Genomic DNA, 23,402 nt, shown 5'->3' on the forward strand with positions numbered 1-23,402 from the left:
GAGGAGGTTAGGCTAGACACGGTGGTTAACATGGAAGATGGCCAGCAAGCTGCAAGGTGTTTTTTCTGGAAACGTTGGGGATGAGGGCAGGCCCTGCTGGTCTATAATGGAGCAGTGAGGGGGGGATGAACCCCAAGCTGTGCATCAGCCTCTCGCATCTGCCCATCTAGATGGCTCTGATTCACAGGGGCTGGAGTCCAGCAGGCCCCACCAGTGGGGTGAGATCAAGGCTTGAGGGGGTTGATTTGTCCTGCCAACACAGCAGGGTCCTTCCAGAAGGGGCGGTGGGATATTCTTCCACCTGCTTGCCTCTGACCAGTCAGGTACAGTGCCAAGGGGAAACTGTCAGGATGGTGGCACCCACGCCCGCTGTGCAGCCCGGGGGTTCAGAGCTCACGTGGAAGAGGCACACTGAGTGTTGTGGGTGGTATGATGGAGAAAGAAAGGGAGGGGAGACAAATTGCTCACCTGGTCCTTCCCCCTCAGGGGGCTTTCTGTTCTCATCACAGGACTCCTCAAACCTCCCCTTCAGGGATCTGGGGCCAAGGCCACAGGCTCCTCCAGGACAGCCCTTTCCTGTCTTGGTGGGTCAGAGAGAGGCAGCTGGTCTAAGGAAAGGACAGCAGATATGGACAGAGGAACAACCAGGGGCCCACTGGGGCTTCATAAGCATGGCCCTGGAGCCAGGAGGTACAAGGATCAATTCAGGCTCCATCACTGGCTGTGAAATCTGGCAGGTCATCAACCTTTCTGTGCTTCTGGGTGGGCTTTCCATCTACAAAGCCAGGTGTTAAGGCAGTGTCACTTATTGAGCGCCATGATGAGTGCTTGATAAATGACAAGGCAGGAACAATAACAAGGAGAAGAAAGGATTGGATACTCTGCTTGATGTTCGAAGTTCTTGGGGGAGTCTCTTTGCAGCCCAGGATGGAGAAGGGATGAAAGTCCCGTTGGTGGATGAGGATCGTTGACGTTTGTGGAGTGGCTGCTCCCACTGCAGATGCCCACCGTTTCTAGTTCTTATGGCATTTTTCCCTATCAGCAGCCCCATGGAGGGGTGCTCCTACTCTCCCCATTTTACAATGAGCCCTATACGGCTTCGGGGTGGAGCTGGTTTTAAGCCCATCTTGGATTCAGAGCCTGGGGTTTTTTCAAATTTATTTTTAAAAAATTTACATCCAAGTTAGTTAGGACATAGTACAGTCATGATTTCAGGAGAGGAATCCAGTGGTTCATCCCCTACATATTAACACCCAGTGCTCATCCCAACAAATGTCCTCCATGATGACCCTTGCCCGTTTAACCCATTCCCCACCCACAACCCTTCCAGCCACCCTCAGTTTGTTCTTGATATTTAAGAGTCTCTTATGTTTTATCCCCTTCTTGTTTTTATATTCTTTTTGCTTCCCTTCCCTTATGTTCATCTGTTTGGTACCTTAAATTCCACATATGAGTGAAGTCACAGGATATTTGTCTTTCTCTGACTGACTTATTTTGCTTAGCATAATACACTATTTCCATCCACGTAGTTGCAAATGGCAAGATGTCATTCTTTTTGATTGCCGAGTAATATTCCATTGTATATATATACCACGTCTTCTTTATCCATTCACCCATTGATGGACATTTGGGCTCTTTCCATACTTCAGCTATTGCCGATAGCGCTGCTGTAAACATTGGGGTGCATGCGTCCCTTCGAAACAGCACACCTGCATACCTTGGATAAATACCTAGTAGTGCAATTGCTGGGTTGTAGGGTAGTTCTATTTTTAATATTTTGAGGAACCTCCATACTGTTTTCCAGAGTGGCTGCACCAGTTTGCATTCCCACCAGCAGTCAGAGTCTGAGTTTTTAAACAAAAGCTCCCCCAACTACTAGATGGGCCCCTACCACCTTCAGCTATTTCAGAAAGTGGTTTGGGGTTGGGTAGAGAAGAAGAAAACAGATGTCCCAGAGTCACCCTGGACTTGTGGGGGAGGGGACAGAGAAGGGAGCCCACTCTGCCTTCCCCCAGAGAAGGGGCATTGAGGCTTCTCTGGTCCTGGGCCTGGGGCAGGAGCCTAGAAGGGGTGTAGCTGCTCCATAGCTAGGCTTACCCTGGCCTTGGCCCCGGGCATGATGCACCAAAAGAGTCAGAAGGCTGTGCCCCTACCACCTTATTGTGTCCTTCTATGAAGAAAGGTAGGAGGGGGTGAGGAAAGCCTGTATCCTCAGGATAGAAAATAGGAGATGTGAAAACAGAAGAGTTTAAAGTCAAAGGAGATGTTGCTCTGATGGCCTGGTTCCTGGCTCCATCGGGCTGAGGACACAGAGAAGTTCCCTGAGACTCAGCAACTCAGCAAGGCCCAGGCACGGACCAGAGACAGTGGATCGAATGGCTGGACGGAGCAGCTTCCCCATTCTTCCCTCTCCCAGGGGGGCTCATCGCCCCCCTCCACAGCAGTGATGGATATGGCAGTGATGGAACAGATGGCCGTCCCCGGAGAGGCAAAAGGGAAGAGAAACCTCTGGCTCATTGAAGGAGGCTTAGGCTGGGAGCAAAGCTCACGGAGAGAGACAGTTCCCTTTCTAGCATTTTTATCATTGGGGACCTTGCCTCAGTGATCCCCCTAGAACAGGCTGGGGACCTTGCCTCAGTGATCCCCTAGAACAGGCTGGGGGCCCTAGTAAGGTGGCTGTGCCAGGACAGACAGGAAAAATGGTGCGGGTAAGAACTGGGGTGGCAAAGCTGTCTCACCCTGGGCGACCTCAGACAAGCCCTCTGTCAGTGTGTGAAATGAAGCTAATGCCACCACCAGGCACCCTCAGGCCCAGGAACATCAAAAGAGCCTCACTCAGGCCAGGGCTGGGACTTTCTTGCCCATGCCTCTGCCCTCAGAGCTTTTCAGGAATCTCTTACTACTATTATGTGGCTCCTGAGGCCCAGAAAAGGGAAGAGATTTTTTTTTTTTTATTTAGACGAGATTTTTCTTACTGTTATTTTTGACCTCGGAAATATCTGAGGGCTCTAGGTGCTAAGTGCGGAGACTTAAGGAAGTGAATCGGGTTGGGTGATATATGTGTGTTGGGGGGGGGGTAGGTGGTCTTTTTCCCTTGGAGGATGTGATAACATAGGAAAGGGGACAAGATGACACTTGGTTTAGGTGAGACTGTAAACTGCGGTAGTCCTAGACTTACAGCGTAAAAAAAAAAAAAAAATCTCCAAGCCGCTCTAGCGAGTTACTGAAAAGCTGTCCCTAGAGGCAGTGCTCCAAGGCCAGTGCCAGTCTCCCTCATCCCTCCAGGAGCCCACTGGTCTTCTCATACTTCAGAGTCAGTCTGTGGGAAGGCCACTTCCCCCTGGAGCCCTGGATCCTGATACCCTGCAAACTAGCCCCTCTGTGCCCCTCTCCCTCCTACTGCCCCATTCTCTTAGTGGACAGACACTCAGAACTAGGAAAGACAGAGCCCCAGACAGAAACCACAGGCCCATCTCTGCGTGGCCTTTGACAGGGTGAGTGACCAGACAGGTCCTTTCTCTGCTTCCCATCTCAGGGTGTCTGGCTCACTGGGGGGCCAGTCACTATGCCTGAGAGGATGAGGGTAAGGGTGAGGTGGGTGCAAGGCAGGGCCAGGAACCCCAATAAAGCAATCACAGAACATATACTAGGCACCTACCTGCTGGCTTTGGATTCTACCTGCCTGGCTCCCAGTTGAAGTTTACAAGGAAAATTTTAAACTTTTAAAAACTTCCTGAGCTGCACCCTACATCATATCAAGATATAAAAATACGGGTGTCTCGGTGGCTCAGTCCGTTGAGCCTCAGACTCTTGATTTTGGCTCAGGTCATGATCTCATGGATGTGGGTTTGAGCTCGGGGTTCAGCTCTCCTCTGGCAGCGTGGAGCCTGCTTGGGATTCTCACCATTATCTCTCTCAAAATAAAAAAAAAAAATAATAATAATAATAAATTTTTTTAAAGTTAAAAAAAGATATAAAAATACTCCCAGATCCCATGTTAAATTTAATTTTTCTATGAGTATACAAGTTAGGTTGATTTACAGTTGACTAATTAATGATGTTATATATACAGACATTTAAATGTTTATTAATTTCAATTTTGCTGGAGTTGGGTTGTTTTGTTTTTCAGAGATAGTAATTTTTTTCAAGTTTCAAGCATTTCCTTAGGCCTGTGATAAAGCCCGAGGCTTTGTGCTTCTGTTTTGTGGGGTTGTGGCTGCAGGGGGATTGTGGGGGGAGATGGCCTGTCCCCCTCCGCCAGCCTCCGCAGGCCCTTAGGGAGGCGCCAGATTGTGTGGGCGGCGTCGCCTGGGGATGGTGGGATGTGGCTCCCACCCGGCTGAGGGCAGGGGAGTCTTACGGGCACGCCGGGGAAACTCGGCCCAAGTGGCCCCCCTCCCCTCCCCCAGGCCGGGGAGGAGGCCGCCGAGAGCTCTCCAATTGGAGAGCCTTTCATCTCTTTGTTTTTACAGTGATTAACCGGTCCGAGCGCGCTCCAAGCGTGGCTCCAGGCAGCGCAGGGGGAGGGGAGCGCAGGGCAGGGCCAGGAAGGGAGGGAGGGGCTCTGGGCTTTGTCGCTTTATGGGTACTGTGCTGCCATAGCAATGGGGCTTTCTATGGCCTGACTTTCATTCGATTCCATTAAAAAGCCTGTCTGCTCAGTCTCGCGAGCGGAGAGGGCGTTCCGTCTTCTCCAGTCTTGCCCTGCGCCCCTCGCCCTTGGGGAGAGTAGGGCGCAGACTGGGCTAGATCGCCGGACCCGCAGGGGTGCGGGGATGGCGAGCCGAGGACTTGATTTTGGGCACACAGCACCCTTTCCCGGGTCGCCAAAGGTGGGAGGCTAGCCTCGCGCTCCGGCGCCCCCGGGAGCCCCTTCCTCTCCAGGGGCGTTGGGGCTGGAGGGAGGCACGCAGTTCAGCCCTAGTCCGGCAGGAGGGAGGCCAGGGCACCTGCCGGTCGCTCCACCTCTGCATGCATTTCACACTTTCTATCCTGTTAGGCGTCCGCACTCCTATGCCTATGCGGACTTTTTCCCCTCTGGTTTTTATGTCATGTGGATTTAATCTAGTTAGACGATTTTCTGCTTAAAATTGCATTGTTAACAGCAATTGTTTAAAAGTGGACCGAGAGCCTAGGCGCCCAATCTTTGAACCGGGCGGGTTTTGCATGCCTCTGCTCGGTGCACGAATCGGCCAGCACGGATCCGAGAGAGGAGGGGGAGGGCGACATAGAACAATCCTCGAGCTTTCTTGCTCTTGAGCCTTCAGGGCCTTTCCCCCAAGCGCAAACAGATGCAAATGTCTCTGCAAACATTTCACAAAGCTATAAAGAGAGAGGCGGCCTCTCCAAGCCTCAATAGCCTTTTAAACTCAGTCCAATTGCCCCTAAGTAGAGGTAAAGGGTCCGCACGCATTTTTTCACTTTGGCTGGAAGCGGGGGTGTAAGAAGAGACGGCCTTGTGGGAGCGGGGGCTAAATAAGGGCTCCTCTGGTGCAATGGTTTGTGCCGTCTACCCCAGCTGCCGCGCACGAAGACAGGCTAGAGGGTGCAGTGGCTCTGGGGACCCCAGCACCTCGGGCCGTCCGGGACCGCGATGCCGAGGAAGCTGGTGCCGCGAGAATGTGCTCCCGGAGGGGGCGCGGGTCCTTTCAGGCCCACAAAGGCCGCGCTAAATCGCGGCGTGCACAATAGCATGAAAGGGCGCGCTCAGGCCCTTCAGCAACAAAGTGGGATCACACCGCTCCAAGGGGACTGATAAGCTTTTAACTAGTAGGCACGACGGCGTCGCCTCGCCCTTTGTGCGTGCAGCGCCGCGATGAGAGCGGGTGTGTACCCTCCTGGCCCCTGGGGGTAACGGGGACTCTGCCTTCCGCGTCCTTCAGAAATCCTGGGACAGCCGGGAGCGCATAGCACCAGGCTTTTCCTTCCCACCTCTCCAGCAGAAGCTCCTGAGGCCTGCGGGTGCAGTCCCTAGCTCGCCCCAAACCCATGCGTCCCGCGCGCCCATGTGGGCCTCGCGGGCTTAAAGGCTTGGGCACTTCTTCATCCCTCCGAAGACCGCATGAAGACTTCGGGATCTTAGACCTGAGGAGGAAGTAGCTCCAGCAAAAGACTCCAGCGTGGGTGCGAACTCAGCTGCTGGTCCCCAGCATGTAGCCAAGTGGCCACCGCCTCCAGTCCAAGGCCTTCCCTCTCATACACCGCTGGCAAAATGTGCCCTGGGCGCGCTGGGCGGCTGAGCCCCTGCAGGCACCCGCCCGGAATGGCCCCTCTCTCCTTCACCTTCTTCCCCGCACTGTGCTGCCTAACATACCATCTATGTTTGTTGAGGCTGGGTGGTGGGTGGTGGGTGGGGGGTGGTTGCGGTGCGTTTGGGGGAATTGTGATCGCCGAACTTCCGGCCTGGTGGTCTCAGTGACAGAAATCAAATTTGGTGTAGTCCCAGAGAGTCACCAACCTTTCATACCTCAGCTGGGGTCGGTTTAATCCAATCGCTGGGGCAGGAAGAAATGATCGCCCTGTGGAAGGACAGGAACTTTCGGGCTTCAGTGGCAAGCCTGGGGGCATTTGAGTCTGTGGGTGTCTCTGAACCGGATCAGTCCCTAAAGTGTACTTTGAGGGCATGGGCCGTATCTCACTCCTCACAGGCAGTGGCCCTTAGGGATGTTCCCTGGGTGTCGGGTGGAACAAATGAATGAGTTGCATGGAAGGGCTCTGGGCAGGAAGTCTCCAACTGTCCAGCAGTGAGAGATTTTGGAGTTTTGAGTGCCAAGGAAGGAGAAGCCCTCCCTTGATGGCACCACCCCTCATCCCCCCACCCTCCACCCCCGCACATTCTCACACACCAGCCTTCTCTGCTCCCAGGCCCCTTTCCCTCTGCCTTGGTGTCACTTTCACTTGTCTGGAAGTAGCGGATCCCAGCCCCAGACCTGATCCAAACATGCCTCTCTTAAAGCTGGTGTTTTGTGTGTGGCCAACAGCGCTTTCCTTCACCTCAAAGGCCTGGGCGGCCTTTGAATGCCCCCCAAAATCGTGGTGGCAGCGGGGGTGCTTACCTAGATCATAGGCTGGCTAATGTTGGCCCCCGTTATTTCCTGAGGCTTTCTTTGGGCAACCTCCTTTAACATCAGTGGTGCCAAGCCCCTGAGCTGGTACCAGTGTTTATCCCCATGGTACAGATGAGAACTTCCAGGCCTAGAGTTGCTGTCGCATGTCAAACAATGACAGAGTCAGGATTTGAACCTTGGCAATTGGTTCCAAAGCCCAGGTTCTATTGCGAGTTTGTTACAAACCGAGCGTCTTTCTCCTCTAACTCCACCCCCACCCGTGGTACTAGAGACCAATTCTCCAGGCTGGGGGACGCAGCCTCCCTCCCAAGAGGCGCGTCCCGGTCGCCCTGGGCAGGTGCAGGGCCCAGGCGGGCGCGTAGGGCGGGGCGGGGGCGTTATCTCCTGACCGATGGCGGCCTGCACATCTGTTTATCTGTGAAGCCGCGCTGGATTGGATTTCTCGATGTTTATCTCCCTCCGAGGAGCAGTGCGCTGGGGCCGCGGAGCGCGCAGCTGCGAACCCGGCCGTGATTGACAGGTCGGGAACCTGGCCTCCCGCCCCTTTCCGTGTGGGTGTGGGAGGCTCCTCGGCCCACTGCTCCCCCTGATCCTGATCAGAGAAAGCGCTGCAGGTGAGCGTGCCGGCAGCCAGGTGCCTCTGGGTTCCCCGGTCTGTCGGTCTCTCCTTCGTTAAGGACCCCTTAGCTGAGCCAGAGGGACAGTGTTGATTTAGCGATGTAGATTGGGGACAGAGGTTGGAGTTGAGGGGCGATGGGCAGTGAATAGATGGAGGAAATCCCAATGAGTGCATTTCCTAACCTGTCAGGTAGGCAGCGTCAGGGAACTGAGGGAAGGTCCTCAGAAGTGCCCTCTACTCCCGATTGCCTGGGGTGAAGAGGGAGGCCCCATGTGGGGAAAGGGGACTGTGAGGCCACAAGTACTTCCAAGTGAGGCCACTTCAGGAGGCTACAAAGGTCAGCGAAGCTGAAGATTTGACCATTTAGCTACCTTTCTTGGCCATACCCCCACCCATTCAGGTCACCTCCCATGGTCTTTTGTTATTGCAGTTTGTAGTTCTATGTACGGATCACCGGTGTGGTCACGTGACTGATGGGGGAGGCTGGGTCAGTGCTGAGGCACCCTGGCTTATTACATGAGTGTCAGCATGTAATTTAAATTGGTGATTTAAATTCCCCTGTCCCAGTGGCTACCTAATAGATGTGATCTGTCCCTCTAAAGTTTATTTCAATTCCCTCACTTCATCTACCACTTAGCTTCCCATTTTCACTGTCCAGCCCCCTTGAGAGGGGGATTACTGAGTACCCCTTGCGCTGCTGATGTTAGGGACAGATTAGCACATCGGTTACAGCCCATACCCATCCCTTGCAGTAGAGGTCTGGGGTCTTGAGCGACAAGAGATAGGACAGTCAGTGTGAGAAGTGCACACTCTACCTGGGTTGCTTGCTAAGGACTCAAAGTCTACAGAGAGCACCGGCTGTTCTTACTGGCTGTGTGGGTGGCCCTGTATGTTCACTGATGACATTCAGACACCTGGATTTATCGTTTCACGCAGACTCTACTGAGCCAGCTAGTGGCAGTAACCCCAAAATAAATTGAAGTGTTGTCATGGGCAAACGGATACTGGGCGACTCCACACGGGACACATGTCCACCTCTCCTGGCAGAATGGGCAGTGATTCTCTGGGCTGGAGGGCCAATGCATTGTTCTAGAGTGCCAAGAAATAGAGATAGGACTGTTGTTAGCAACCTCAATTGCCCTTCTAGCCCTGCACCAGACTGGCTGTCTAATGGCATGAGGCGTGGGACTGGTCCACAAATGCTGTCTTGTTGGTTTCCTCACTGTTTATGCTGCCCTGTGGAAGCAGACGATGGTTCTCATGAACCTTTACTGAATCAGAAACCAGAACATCCATGGAGGCCCACAAGGAACAGAAAACCAGGGTTCATACAGTGAGGGATGAGATGGCCCAAGTCTATGAGTGTTTCTCTACTGAGTGTTAGCCTCTGTTTTCCAGAAGCCACCGGGGACTCAGACCTGGTTCTGTGTAGCCAGAAGCTCTGCTGGGAGATCTGAAGGGCAGAGAAGGCCTCACCTGAGCTCTCTTTCTGGTCACTGAGTCAGGTTCAGGATATTGTAAAACAAAGCCTGTTTTGAGACATGACTGGTTAGGGCTGATTCAGGCTTCAAGACATGGATTCTGTTTTCCTTTTGTGAGTTAGAACAGTCACCATTAAAGTTGTCATCCACCATGACAGAGGCCAAGACAGGCGGAGGGAGGGCCTCATCCTCCCAGTTACTTTGGACAGGTGGAAGTTAATCCATTCTTTCTGAAACAAATCATTATGTCCCTGAAGAGACACTGATGGCCTCTTACCACCACGAGGAGGCTTAAAAGGTTTTCCCTCTAAGAGCCAGGTCATGAACATCTTGAGGTGAAGTCAGGAATGGAAGGAATTTAACCATCCACAGTTGCTGGCCAGCTGCCAGGGGAGAGCCCTGGAGTCTTGTTTGGGAAACAGACTCTATGGGTGGCTTAGCTGAAGAGAAGAGAGCAACAGAGTGGCTGGGAAGAGGGCATTGGGGAAGGACTGAGGAGTGGACGTAGAGCCTTCTCTGCCCCCTGGAGCCTTGAGAATATTTGCTTTTAGAGAAAGAGGCATGGGAATTGTCCTGACCATAACTCCCAGCCCTACGGAGAGCTGAAGGCAGGGCTTAAGGCGCCATGGGCAAAGGCTCCCGAGGGTGTCCTGGAGAATCTGGGCAGAGACTCCCTCGTTCTGGTTGCTGGTGCAGCTCTTCCACACCTCTGGGTCACCTCCATTATTTAGGCCACAGCACTGGTTGGTCAGGCTGCTGCTGCTCCCTCTTCTTCCCTTACTCTCCACCCCCCCTCCCCCCTCCCCCTGCCCATTGTAATAGACCCTCCATCTGACAAACTCCTAACATTTAGAATAAAGAGATAAGGGCTGGACCTTTAAGGAAGAGGCTTCTCTTTTCTAACTATTTAGCCTATCTAACTATTTCTAACTCTTTTCTAACTATTTAGCTGCCCTGATGAATCATTAAGATTCCCTTGGTGTGGGGCTGCACAGACACAAATCCCTCCCCACACTGTACTGTTCTGACGCGACCAGGGGTTCAGGTCTCCCTGCCTCGCCCCTCCAGGACACAGGGCTGGAGCAGCCCTCTGTCCCACACAGAGGCCCCTGGAGGCCTGCCTCAGGTCTGGGGATGGAGGCCTGGAGAAGCAGCAGGCCAATTTCATTGGCTGACCTGAGAGGCTGGGGAGGTCTCCCTGCAGAGGGCCTGGGCGGGCTGGTGGCCTGGGGACCTTGGGAGGTCCCTGACAGTGAAGTCTAATTTCTTTTTTCCTTATGTGGTCAAGGGGTAGTTGAAGATTGAGGTGAAAGTTCTCTAAGCACATGACATGCACTTGGCCTGGTTTTTCCTTTCAGGGTCCTCAGAACTTCTGCTAAGTCTGACACACAGCAGGTGCTGAGAAACAACCAGCAGAATGATGGAGCAGCTATAGGAGTGAGGAATCAGAGAAGAGAGAGACCCCTTCACAGAGTTTTATTACCTGGGGCTCTGACATCTTGTCCTAGGTAGGTTGTAGCCTTTTGTGTTTTTAGAAGACTTTTCTTTCTTTTTTTTAATGTTTATTTATTTTTGAGAGAGAGACAGAGTGTGACTGGGGGAGGAGCAGAGAGAGAGGGAGACACAGAATCTGAAGGAGGCTCCAGGCTCCGAGCTGTCAGCACAGAGCCCGATGCGGGGCTTGAACTCACGAACTGGGAGATTATGACCTGAGCTGAAGTCGGATGCTTACCGACTGAGCCACCCAAGTGCCCCTTTAAAAGACATTTCTAGAAAACTGCACACATCAGATAGTTGTAAATTGGAAACTTGGAGTTGTCCTAGATTTCTAGAAACTTGGTAAGGAGTGTGAGAGTCCTTACCTGAGTGGCCTCTGGGAGATAATTAGGTCATAAAGGTGGAGTGCTCATGAATGGGATTAGTGCCCTTATAAAAGAGACCCCAGAGAGCTCCCTCAACCCCTCTGCGAGATGAGGACATGGTGAGAGGTTGCAACTGAGGAAGAGGGCTCTCACCAGAACCAGATTGTGCTGGCATGCCAATCTCAGACTTTCTGCCTCCAGAGCTGTGAGGAATAAATATCTGTTGTTTATAAGCCACCCAGTCAATGGTTGTTCAAGGAGGTCATCGAAAGGACATGACCACCAGGTGACCACTGAGCTGGGCCCGGACAGTCAGAGGCTCCTTACCTCCTACTCTGGCCTTGGAATGTGCATTCTACACACCCACTGTTCCTGTGCTAGGAGCCACATCAAGGACACAGCCTTGAGAGAGTAATGTATTATTGAGACCACCTTGGACCGAACCCCATTAAAGCCTATATATAAACTCTTCAGATTCTAACAGGAGGGCATTGAGATTTACTGTTCTTGTGGCCACCTGAGATAAGCCTGATATGTAAATTCCCTTGCTTGTTAAAATTGCCATCTACCAATCTTTCCTTGGGCTCTCTTTGCTGCCCTTGTCCAGGGACCAGTTTCAAATTTCACCCGGGGAGTTCTGGAGGTTCCCAAGCGACAGTAGTAGTTGGAGCTGACAGTGACAAGGATGCAGGCAAGATGCCACTTGAAGGGGTGACTGGGGTCAGAGGATGTGCTTTCAGGATGGCTCACTCACAAGGATGGCAGGTTAGTGCAGGCTGTTGGCAAGGGCCTCCGTTTCTCGCCTTGCGGACCTCTTCATTGGGCTGCTTGAGTGTCCTCAAGACAGAGTAGCTGGCGTCCCCAAAGCAAGCGTTTCAAGAGAGACCAAGGAAAACCTGCACTGTCTTTTCCGCCCTCCCCTCGGAAGTCGTATGCCATCACGTCCACGACATCTGGGGGCACTACACAGGGCATGAGTAATGGGAGCTGAGGATGGTCGGGGGCCTGTGGGAGGCTGGCTGTCACACCTTATAATGTAGTCTATACCTTCTTAGGTATCGCCCGCGGAGTTCATGGTTACTCTTTCTCCATTAGCTCTTTGAGACCAGGGATCTTTGTCCTTTTGACTTCGCACGTGTCCACGTGTCCACGTGTCTGCCACATAGAGGCACTCAACAGATAGTTATTAAATTGTAGTTAGCGTGAATGGAATTCTTTTCCCAGGGCCTGAAGGGGGTGAGGGAGGTGGTAGTCGGTGCCTCTGACTTATGTTTGTAAAACAAAAATCCCCTGCCTCTCACTGTCACGTGTTGGGTCTGTGGGCTTTTTGTTGTCGTTGTTGTTAAAGTAAGGCCCACCTGTATTTCAAGGTAGCTAGCGAGAAAGGGTTATGGGCACATGACTCTTCTGCTTCGAGGGAAACAAAATGAAAGGAAGTCTCTTCATCTCTTTATGCTGTAGTTTTCCTCATGGGAGACATGGAATATTGCTGGGTATTTTTAAGGATTAAATGACACAATGAATGCAAAGTACATCTTAAGCAGTAAGCTCTCAAAAATCGTGTTAATATCACTTGAACCTCGGAGGTGGTTGACTCTTAAGACAGGCTGCAGGAGAAGTGGAGAAACTCTCTCAGGTGCTTCAGCGCTGCCTGGATAACGCCTCAGATGTGTGTCCTGGCCAGAAGCACCTGTGCACACCCATGCTGAGATTCCCGGAACCACCCAGGAACGTTCCTGGGCGAGTTGAGGGGGTAATGGGGTCCTTCAGTCACATCCTTCAGTCAGATCCTACTAGTTGCTGGCCCTGGGCTTACACGCAGCACAACCCTTGGCCTCAGGGGACTCACCATCTAGGGGAGGGGCACATAGGTGGGCCAGTAGTCCTGGGACAGTGTGGTCAGTGCAGTGTAGAGACAAGTCCTAGAGGCTGGGGGTACAAAGGGATTCAGAGTCAGCCTTATAGAGGTGGTGAGCTTTGGGGCTGCGTGGGAGTTGGAGGGTCTGAAAGACATGAGGTGGGGGAAGAGAATGTCCCAGCATAGGAAATGGATAAAAGCCGGAAGTCCCAGAAAACAGGGTATGGGGGGCCCATGTGGAGGCATAAAGAGAGATGACACTGGGGAGGTGAAGAGGCGAACGGTCTGGAATTTTATCGTGTAGGGTTTTTATTTTGTGGCCCTAGCGAGACTTAAAGAATGAGGTTGTCAGACCTGTTTGAAAGCCCATGGGTGGGCTTCTGGAGGACAGAATGGGTGAGACCCGAGGCAGGGAGATGGGAGAGGATGCTCGTGCAGGGACCCTGAGGCAAAAGGTAGGAATCCCAGCTTGCAGGACTGCACGGGGCCTGGCCCAGAGACCCTCCAGTCTGATCTGCAGGTCCCTTCCCTGGGGTCTGCCCAGTGACTGCTCATGGAGGAGGCCTTGGGTGACCGCGTCACTACGTGACAGCAGAGAACAAGGGGTGGGGGGCTTTGATCTGCTGCCCTTTCAACTCTGTACTGCTTCCACTGGAAAAGAGGGGACTTGTTTCAAAAGAGCTCCACCAACTCTCTTTCCCCTTTTCTCCCATTGGAAATGTAACGAAAGCCTTGTCAGTAAGTCTTTATGTTCTCCCAGCACTTCTGCTATGCCTGGCTCAGTGTACCCTCGGGGTAAAGACAGTGGTTGCATTTATTTCCCCTGAAGACTAGAGCCTGCCCACCCATCTTTGCTTCCTCAACAACTTGTAGCACAGGGTCTAGCCCTTTTGGTGGAGGCCCAGTAAGCCGATGATGTTGGCAAATGGATTCAAGCATTGTTTTCTTTTTTAATGTGTATTTATTTATTTTTGAGAGAGAGAGAGAGAGAGAGAGAGAGAGAGAAAGAGAGAGGGAGAGAGAGCGCACAAGCTGGGGAGGGGCAGAGAAAGAGGGAGACACAGAATCTGAAGCAGGCTCCAGACTCCAGCGCAGGACCTGACGCGGGGCCCGAACCCATGAACTGCGAGATTATGACCTGGGCCGAAGTCGGTGCTTAACGGACTAAGCCACCCAGGCGCCCCTCAAGCATTGTTTTAAAGCCCTTTCTGCAGAGTCCTTTTTGTGCATGCCCCCACCTCACAGAGCCATCTTCCAGAATGGGATTTGTCAGATCTGTTTCCACCCCATTCCCTCCCCAACCCAGGTTCAAAGCCAGGGAAGCGAAAGATGAGCTGTGTGCTTGCTTGCTTGCTTCCTTGTTTGCTTTTTTTTTTTTTTTTTTTTTTTTGCTAAATGACTGGGATCTCAATTAAAGGGAGCTACATCTGTCATGCCCAGCCTGGGGACTTTGAGGCAGGCTCTGGGGGGCAGCCTGCAAGTGTCTTGAACCAGCCCTCTCCATTTGAGGGTGGTAGGGAACCCTCAAACTGACCCTGGAGGGTCCTCGTGGTCTCTTGTACCTCTTCCCTTCACCCCTGACCCCCACCTGGCCCCATGCCAGGTTCTGGGCTCTCACCTTTGGGGTCGTCAGCTCCCACCCAGTGTGTGAGATGGTGGGGGAGGAGAAGTGTCAGGTTTTTGTAGTGGAGAAAATCTGGCAGTCCTGAATTTATTCCTGAATCAACCATCTGCTGAGTGTGTTTTCCAGGATTATGATACATTTTTTGAGGGAGTCGGGGAGAGAAGAGAGTGAGGAAATGGTGATTCCTTCTTGACTTTTCCCCTGCTATTCTCAGAGCCCTGGGAGGCTTGGTGTCAGACCCAGCATCAGGTCTGACTCTGCCACTTGCTTGATCCTTACCCTTTCTGTCTGTTCCCATCCAGAAATGGAGACAAACACGTTCATGCTCTTTACCTGAGGACCCAATGAGCCATTATCTGCAAAAAGTTTTATAAACTATAGATTGATGTGATCCTGCCTGTTTTTCCCATGTTGGGGAAGGGAAGGGCCTGAATAGCAGGCATTAGATGAGTGTGGGGCACCCTTGGGACTTCGGTCCAAGGTGTCATCATGGCTTTTCCTTCCTAGCTTCCATGGCAGGGGAGTTGGGACACAGCATTGGAAGCTGACCTGTGGTTATCAATTAATTAAAACCCACTGACTGCTGAAGCGGGTGGGGAAGGGAAGGAATGAGTCTAGCACCTGCTCCAACGGAGTGAGCCACCAACCCCAGCATCCTGGCTTGGCTTCAGTCTCTGACAAATGTCTTTCCTCATCGCAAGAAATGAGGAGGGGGCATGGCCTGAAGCTGGTCTCCAGAAGGAAGTGCACAGTTGAATCAGATGACCCAGATTTCCTATGGCTTCTCTTTCCTGCCCTTTGTGAACACTTCAGATCCCAGAAGAAAACCTTTTCCCCCCAGGAAGGGTGATCAGCTGTCCTGGTTTGTCCCAGACTGAGGAGCTTCCCAGGGTGTGGGACTTCCAGTGCTCACACAGTGACTGTCCCAGGCAAACCAGGATAAGTGTCCCCTGAGAGTTTATTCTTCTTGAATCGATCCCTGTTACTACAGAAGTGGCAACATCACCCCCACCCTCCCCCGCTCCCAGGAGGGAGAGGGAGGAAACTTGATTTTATCTTCGCCTTCTGCATTGCCAGCCTTGTGGTTGGTGTGAACTGGTCAAGGAGTGGGTCACGGTTCTTGGAGGAGTCACTGTCTGATTAATGTAACGTTATCTACCCAGGTCATGGTGAGAGTGTTGGAAGATAAGAGGACCATGAAATGCATAATTCATATCAAGAGGGTGAGATCAAACAATGTGTGTCTAGCTCCATCTGAAGAGAAATCTAGAATAGGAGACAAAGGAGGTTTATGTTTACCTTTTTTGTCTAGAGTTCTAAGTGGTAACATTAGGGAGTTGGGGGTTAACATACTTGAGGTAAGCAGAGGTGACCTGAGGTGTTAGGGTGGGAAAGGCAGGGACTTTGCAAGTTGACCTACCCCTGAGTCCTTCTGCTTATTTCCTGTGTTACCTCAAGTATGCACTTGACTCCTCCCCCCTCAGTGTTCTTATCAGCAGAATGAGAAACTTATTTACTACAGGGTTGCTTTGAGAGTCATGTATCACATTGTCTGGAAAGTGCTTAGCATATGATCCCTGGCACATAGTAGGGACTCAATACCTGTGAAATTCCTCAAATCTCTCAGGGATTTTAAATAGGCTTGAGAACTTTTGTTTTGCTTATACATGCTTTTTTGAAGTGTTTTTTTTTTTTCTGACCATGTTTTGTAGTATTTGCTTCATGCAATAGAACACATGTAAGGTATATATAAGTTATGACACAAAATTGAAAAAAGAGCCCCTGGAAACTCATCACTCAACTTAAGATCTAGAGCATCCCTGTGGTGGTTCCCTAGGGCTGCTGCAACAAATCGACACCAGTGAGGTGGCTTAAAACAACAGAAATTTTGGGGCACTTGTGTGGCTCAGTCAGTTAAGTGCCCAACTTCAGCTCAGGTCATGATCTTGCAGTCTGTGAGTTCGAGCCCCCCATCGGGCTCTGTGCTGGCAGCTCAGAGCCTGGAGCCTGCTTCAGATTCTGTGTCTCCCTCTCTCTCTGCCCCTTCCCTGCTTGCTGTCTGTTTCTCTCTCCCAAAAATAAATAAGCTCTGGAGGCTATAAGCTCCAGAATGCAAAGTGTGAGCAGGGCCACGCCCCTGTTGAAGGCTCTAGGGGAGACTTTGTCCTTGCCTCTTCCAGCTTATGGTGGCTCCTGATGTTCCTTGGCTTATGCTAGCATAACTCCAGTCTCTCCATTGTCTTCCCATAGCCTTATTCCCTGGGTCTGTGCTTCAAATCTGCCTCTCACTTCCATTAGAAAGACACAAGTCATTGGATTTAAGACCCACCCTAAATCTGGAGTGATCTCAACCTAAAATCCTTACCTTCATTATAGCTGCAAAAACCCTATTTCTAAATAGGGTCGTATTCACAGATACTAGGGGTTAGGACTTGGACATATTTGGCGGGGGGCACACTGTTCAACCCCCTGCAATCACCGTTACATTTACCCATGTGCCCCTCTTGTATCCCTTTGCCTTGCCCTTGACCACCATCCTGAAGTTGGTATTTTCTTTTTCTTAATAAAAAGGGTATTACATAGCTTACAGTGCCTTTGTGCCCTGCTTTTTTCATTCAATATTATCTTTCTAAGACCCACTCATGTTGACATATGTAGTTGTAATGCATTCATGCTTAATACACTCTACTATGTGCTGGTACCATAGGATATTTATTCCTTTTCCTGAAAATGAATATTCACGTTGTTGTTTCCACTTTGGGGCAATTAAGCGATGTTTCTTTTACCTCTCTGCTGCTGCTCACGTGCAAAAGTTTTCCCAGAATATATGACTGGGAGTTGAATCGCTGGGCTCCAGGTGGATAACGTTTTACAAAATGAAGTCAATTGTTTTCCAGAGTGAATGTACCAATTTGCATTCTCATGAGCCAAGTCCACCATGTTCTCCATTCTCAAAGTGATTTTTTTCGGTCTAGGAAATGCAAAAACCTCAGAATTTATCTCCTCTGTATTGGTATTAGATGATAAGATCTCACCTCCCCCCCCCCCCATGATTTTCCTCCACAAAGATGATTTCTGGTGGGTCTCTGCCCTCGGAGAGAAAGCGCCAGACCCTGCAGCCTCACCTGCTGCTGACTGCGTAGTCTGCCTGCTCTGCAAATCCACCTTAATGGGTCATTAGAGGTGCCTGGAAACTGTAATTATGGTATAGCATTTCATGGGTTTGCAGTTGCAGGCTGTGTTTTCTAGACGCTCGAATCAAGCCTACTGTGGCATGATGCCTCTCGGAAAGTTTGCATATTATATTCTGGATAATGGATAAAAAGAGATGCTCACCTTTAGCTCAAGGCACGACTTAGTCCAAGGTGAGTGACGTAGGCATCCCCTGGTTGAAATAACATATATTAAAACTGGCAGAGTGGAAGGCATGCTGCTGACCCACGAGAGCTAGCGTATAGCAGTATATTCTGGGAAACTTTTTCTACAGGGGAAGGGGGACAAAGCATCATCTGTCCCAGTTAGATCACACAGAGTCCTCACTAGAGGTGACAGAATGTGAGTACAGCAAAGGATCCTAATCAGTCCCCTGACTGGGGAGACTGAAGCCCAGGGAAGAGACATGACAACGCAGGCGTTGGGGCTAGCTGCATCCTTTCCTGGAAGCCTAGTTAATTGCCTAGGTTGCCTTCCCAGAAAGCAGAGCCCGATTCAAGCATTCTTGAACAAGTGGTTTATTGAATGAGTGTTCCCAGGGTGCACAGGGGTGAGGGAAGCAGGACACGGCAGGGGAAGAAGTTAGGCCAAGGTGTGGATTCAGTTGCTGATAGGAGTAAAAAATGGTACAACCACTTTGGAAGGCGGTTTGGCAATTTCTCATAAAGTTAAACATGCCCTTCTTATATGGCTCAGCAACTCCACTCTTAGGTGTTTCCTCCGAGAGACGTGAAAATATATGTCGCCTTAAAGACTTGTGCATGAAACGTGTATAGCGACCATTTTTGTTATAGGCCAAACCCAGAAACAACCCAAATGCCCATCAACAGGTGAAACACACAGGCGTGGGATTATCACTCAGCAAATAGAATAGTTTCTATCACTGATACACATAACAACATGACTAAATCTCAAAGACATAAAACGGTTCATATTATATGATTCCTTCCATTTATGTGGAAACTAATGGCAAAACTCACCTAAAGTGTCAGAAAGTGAATCAGTGGTGGTCTGGGGTCAGGGAAGGAAGACAATTGAATGGAAGGGGACAAAAGGGAATTTTGTGAGGCGATAGACATGTTCTGTATTTTGATTGAGATGGTGGTTAAACCAGTGTATTCTTTTGTCAATACTCGACCTGTACACGTTTACAAGTTGTATGTATGTGCACCTTGCATTGCCTATATATTATAGCTCATAAAGTTGTTTTGATGAGAAGGGAAATGTGGTTATTTTGGGGTGATGGAAGTAAAGATATTTTTCATTTTATTCTTTTTTTAATGTTTGTTTATTTATTTATTTATTTTATTTATTTATTTTTTTTAACGTTTATTTATTTTTGAGACAGAGAGAGACAGAGCACGAACGGGGGAGGGTCAGAGAGAGGGAGACACAGAATCTGAAACAGGTTCCAGGCTCCGAGCTGTCAGCACAGAGCCCAACGCGGGGCTCGAACACACGGACTGCGAGATCATGACCTGAGCCGAAGTTGGCCGCTCAACCGACTGAGCCACCCAGGCGCCCCTAATGTTTATTTATTTTTGAGAGAGAGACACACAGAAGAAGAAGCAGGGGAGGGGCAGAGAGAGAGGGAGACGCAGAATGCCGAGCAGGCTCCAGGTTCCGAGCTGTCAGCACAGAGCCTGACACGGGGCTCGAACTCACGGATTGTGAGATCATGACCTGAGCTGAAGTCAGACGCTTAACTGACTGAGCCACCCAGGCACCCCTAAAGTTTTATTTTATTCTTAATTTTTCTCTGTGCTTCTAAATTTTCTACAGTAATGATCTCATCACTTTCCTTTTCAAAAATACACTGTCACTGTGAAAACATTCTCTCCATCTTTAAAAAAATTTTTTTAATGTTTATTTTTGAGAGAGACAGAGTGCGAGAAGGGGAGGGACGGAGAAAGAGGGAGACAGAGAATCTAAAGCAGGCTCTAGGCTCTGCGCTGTCAGCACAGAGCCCAATGCGGGGCTTGAACTCATGAGCCAAAGTTGGGGACTTAACTGACTGAGCTCCCAGGCACCCCACATTCTCTCCATCTTTGAAGCTTCAGCTCAGATGCTCTCCCCTTTGCGAGCCTTACCCAATGCCTCTGTCAGAGTTAATTGTCCCCTCTTCTCAATCCCCTCTGACTGTGTTGGGACCACTGCCAATCCATTTGCATTCTGTCCTGGGCTACTGTTCCTGCCTCTGTACTCTCTTCCATGCTCTGTGGTTGCCCAGTGGTGGGAGGGTTGTGTTAGCACAGAACCCTGTGCATGGTGGGCAGCTGTACAAAGTTTGTCAAATTCAGCTGGGATTTGTGAGACTGGGGAGAAGTTTCTGGGGGGAAGTTCAGAGCTGGCATCACCTCTATATGCACTCACTGTAAGGGCGGGGGACTGAAGCAGAACCCAGAGCAGCTGAGAACTTCACTTCAAATGGAACCAGTTGCTAGCTGCATAACCTCCTTTGACAAACCCCTTGAACTTCAGGGTTCTTTCTGCAAAGAGGGGGCAAACCTCTCCCTGTTTGTTGTGAAGCCTAAGTGGCACAATGCTTGACACACGGTAAATGTCAGTTCATGCTGGCTGCTATTGCAATTATTGTCATTATAACAAACAATAATAATATAAAGTAAGGGAAAGTACTAAGATATACACAGATAAATGAAGCAAGGGTTTTCTTCCTGGTAAAAGACTTCTGCTTTGACTAGTGGTGTGTAACATCAATCTTTAAAAGCCAATCAAAAATTAATTTTCTTCCACATTAATGGTTTTTGAGAAAATCAAAACCATTTCCCACAGGAGCAGGCATCCCGAAAGGAGTTTGGATTTTGCTGGCTCTGCTCTTCATTCAGGTATCAGGTGGCAACCAAGGCCCAGCCTGGAGGAGGCCGGCTTTCTCCAGAGTGTTTGCTGGAGCCGGCCTGACACAGATCTGATAGAGGTTGTCAGATCTCCGAAGAACAATTGAATTTCTAAGCAGAGCCCCTTCTCGGAGCTGCGTGGTGCTGCGTTACATTTGTGAATGCCAGCGCGCTGCTAAGCACGTCCTGGTGAATAGAAGTGTTTTGATGTTTTGTTTTTGGTCGGAGATTGAAGTCCAGTGTCTTGGGACCCAGTGACTTCAGCTGACCTTCCTGCTACATGGACAGGGCTAAATTTCAACCCCTGGAGGCTTCTGCACACAAAACCTCATGCCTTGCAAGGGCAGGTGCAAGGAAACCCAGCGGAAATCTGAAATCTTCGCTGCTTCAGAGACCCGAGCTCGCTTCTGTCAGAGGAATTAGGTTTCACAAGCCCTTTTTTATGTAGAAAGCATATCATTAAGGGAATCTGGACAGGGCGACTTATTAAAACTGCTGCCTGTAGCTGAGGGAAAGCCGTAAATGCCTAAGGACATTTAAAAGCTAATGGTGTGCATTTTTATTACTATCAAATTTTGTATCTTTGCAAGTGAATCACTTGGCTAAAGTAAGGGGCTTCTAGAAGTTATTTTAGGTCTTGACCATTCTGGAAAACCTGTTTTCTTCAAAACTTGTATTCCAGTTTTGAAATCAGTTTTCATTTATAATTTTTAATTGACTAAGCAGCCTTATAAAATTTGTAAGTTTACTTTCTCACCATTTTTGAGCTTCTGTTGATAGTTCTAACTCCTCCAGTCTTGATTTTCACACATAGCCAGTTTTTGCACCATTTTCATCAATGTGTATGTAAAGTTTGTAATCTATTTCCCTTTACCATCTTATTTACGCTTTATGTGCCTACATAGTGTTAACAGTCATTCTTAGCAGAGAATACTTTTTCCATGGCATGATTCTGCTGTTTCCTGAGTTGTTGCCCTGGGGTTGCGTACGTCGAAGTTTGTATGGTGGTTGCTGTTATCAATGGCTTATTTGCATCTTTGGCCATTGAGGGTTTTCTTTAAAAATTATCTTTAACAGTTACTATTTTTGAGAGAGAGAGAGAGAGAGAGAGAGAGAGAGAGAGGCAGAGAGAGAGAGAGGGAGACAGAGAATCCGAAGCAGGCTCCAGGCTCTGAGCTGTTAGCACAGAGCCCAACGCAGGCCTCGATGTCACGAACCATGAGATCATGACTTGAGCTGAAGTCAGATGCTTAACTGACTGAGCCATCTAGGTGCCCCAAGTGTTTTCTTTTAAAAAATATTTCCTTTATTTTAGAAAAGGTGGCTCTGCGAGGTGCTTTGATATTTGCAAGGGTCCCCAGTTTTCCATCCCCACCCCTTTCCCTTCCTTGAAAAACTCCAGGCTGCTCATGCACCTGCAAGGTGTTCCTCAGCCCCTCCTCTGATGTCTGGCAGTGCCCCCAACATATTGGTGGTCTTGTATAGCCCCAAATCAGGGAGCAGACTATTTTTGTTCTTCAGGCAATCTCCAAGAAAGGGTTTCTGTATGAACCCAGGTTGACTGAGCTCAGCTGGGGTCATAGAAGCTGTATTCTTAAAAAAAAAAAAATCCCATGGTATGTTTAATTTGTTAAATATCCATTTTCTGGATGGGGTACCTGGTTGGCTCAGTCAGTTGAGCATCTGTCTTCAGCTCAAGTCATGAGTTTGTGAGTTTGAGCTCCACATCAGGCTCACTACTGTCAGCATAGAGCCTACCTTGGATCTTCTGTCCCCCTGTTTCTCGGCCCCTCCCCCGCTCACATTTTCTCTCAAAAATAAATAAAACAATAAAAAATCCATTTTCTGGAGATTTATGCTAGCTAAGTTATCCCCTCCCCCCGCCAGCAAGTGGTCACCTTACAGATGACAGAGTTGCTGAGGCAACTTCATGGTCCAGGACTGAGGACCTTCTTCAGCGTGGTGATCCTTGCCATTATGGCTGATGGGTTCTGACTGAACGCGCTTAGTTGCGCACACTGTCATTTTGACAGGAAACATCCTTGGAGCTTCATTAGGACCCACAGGACCTGGCTCCTGTCTCTTTTTATGTTGTAGCCTCCACCACGCCCCCTTTTGGCAGAGCTCCATCCATACTGGTCCTGTCACTGTCCTTAGAGCACAGGGATCTCACTCCCCCTGATCTGAGCAGGGCTGATTCTGATCACTCAGGTGTCAGCTGAGAGGCTGTCTTCCAAGAAACCTCTAGACCATCACTTCTAGAGTGGTTTCCATTCACTCGTTAGCACATTTTCCTCTTTAAATCTTTGCAGAGCTTTTTATCACGATTTGGTGTTTTGTGCATTGACTGTGAAAGCAGGGATCTTGTCTGTCTCATTGTCCCATATCCTAGAACAAAACCAGGCACATAGTAGGCACAAAAAATAAATATTTGTTGAATAGCTGAGTGTCTGCTCAAGGAGCACTTACAAAAAGTTTCTAGGGAGATACTGCGGCATTCAGAAAATGTGAGCCAGGGGGCACCTGGATAGCTCAGTCATTTAAGCGTCCAACTCTTGATGTCCGCTGGGGTCATGATCTCTGGGTTCATGAGGTCGAGCGCCATGTCAGGTTCTGTGCTGACAGTGCAGAGACTGCTTGGGATTCTCTCTGCCCCTCCATGCTCATGATTTCTTTCAAAATAAATTAAAAAAAATTAAAAAGAGAAAGAAAATTGGATCGAGGTACACAGTCGATTCTTAGTAAATACTAGTGTTGATGTGGCTATTTTGCAGATCAGTGGTCAGCTCAGGGAGAAGAGACCCACATTCCTGGCTGTTTCCT

The 23,402-nt window shown here is 49.8% G+C and overlaps 1 long non-coding RNA gene across 1 annotated transcript in view; it reads left to right on the forward strand.

Moving 5' to 3' along the window:
- Positions 1–23,402, forward strand: part of LOC122238013 — a 61,752-nt gene that overhangs the window by 35,063 nt on the left and 3,287 nt on the right. The window contains exon 2 of the long non-coding RNA XR_006216938.1: positions 10,526–10,675. This is a non-coding gene — a long non-coding RNA (uncharacterized LOC122238013). The remainder of the gene's footprint in view (positions 1–10,525; positions 10,676–23,402) is intronic.

Source organism: Panthera tigris, chromosome A1, assembly GCF_018350195.1.
Source record: "Panthera tigris isolate Pti1 chromosome A1, P.tigris_Pti1_mat1.1, whole genome shotgun sequence".
Classification (NCBI taxonomy): Eukaryota; Metazoa; Chordata; class Mammalia; order Carnivora; family Felidae; genus Panthera; species Panthera tigris.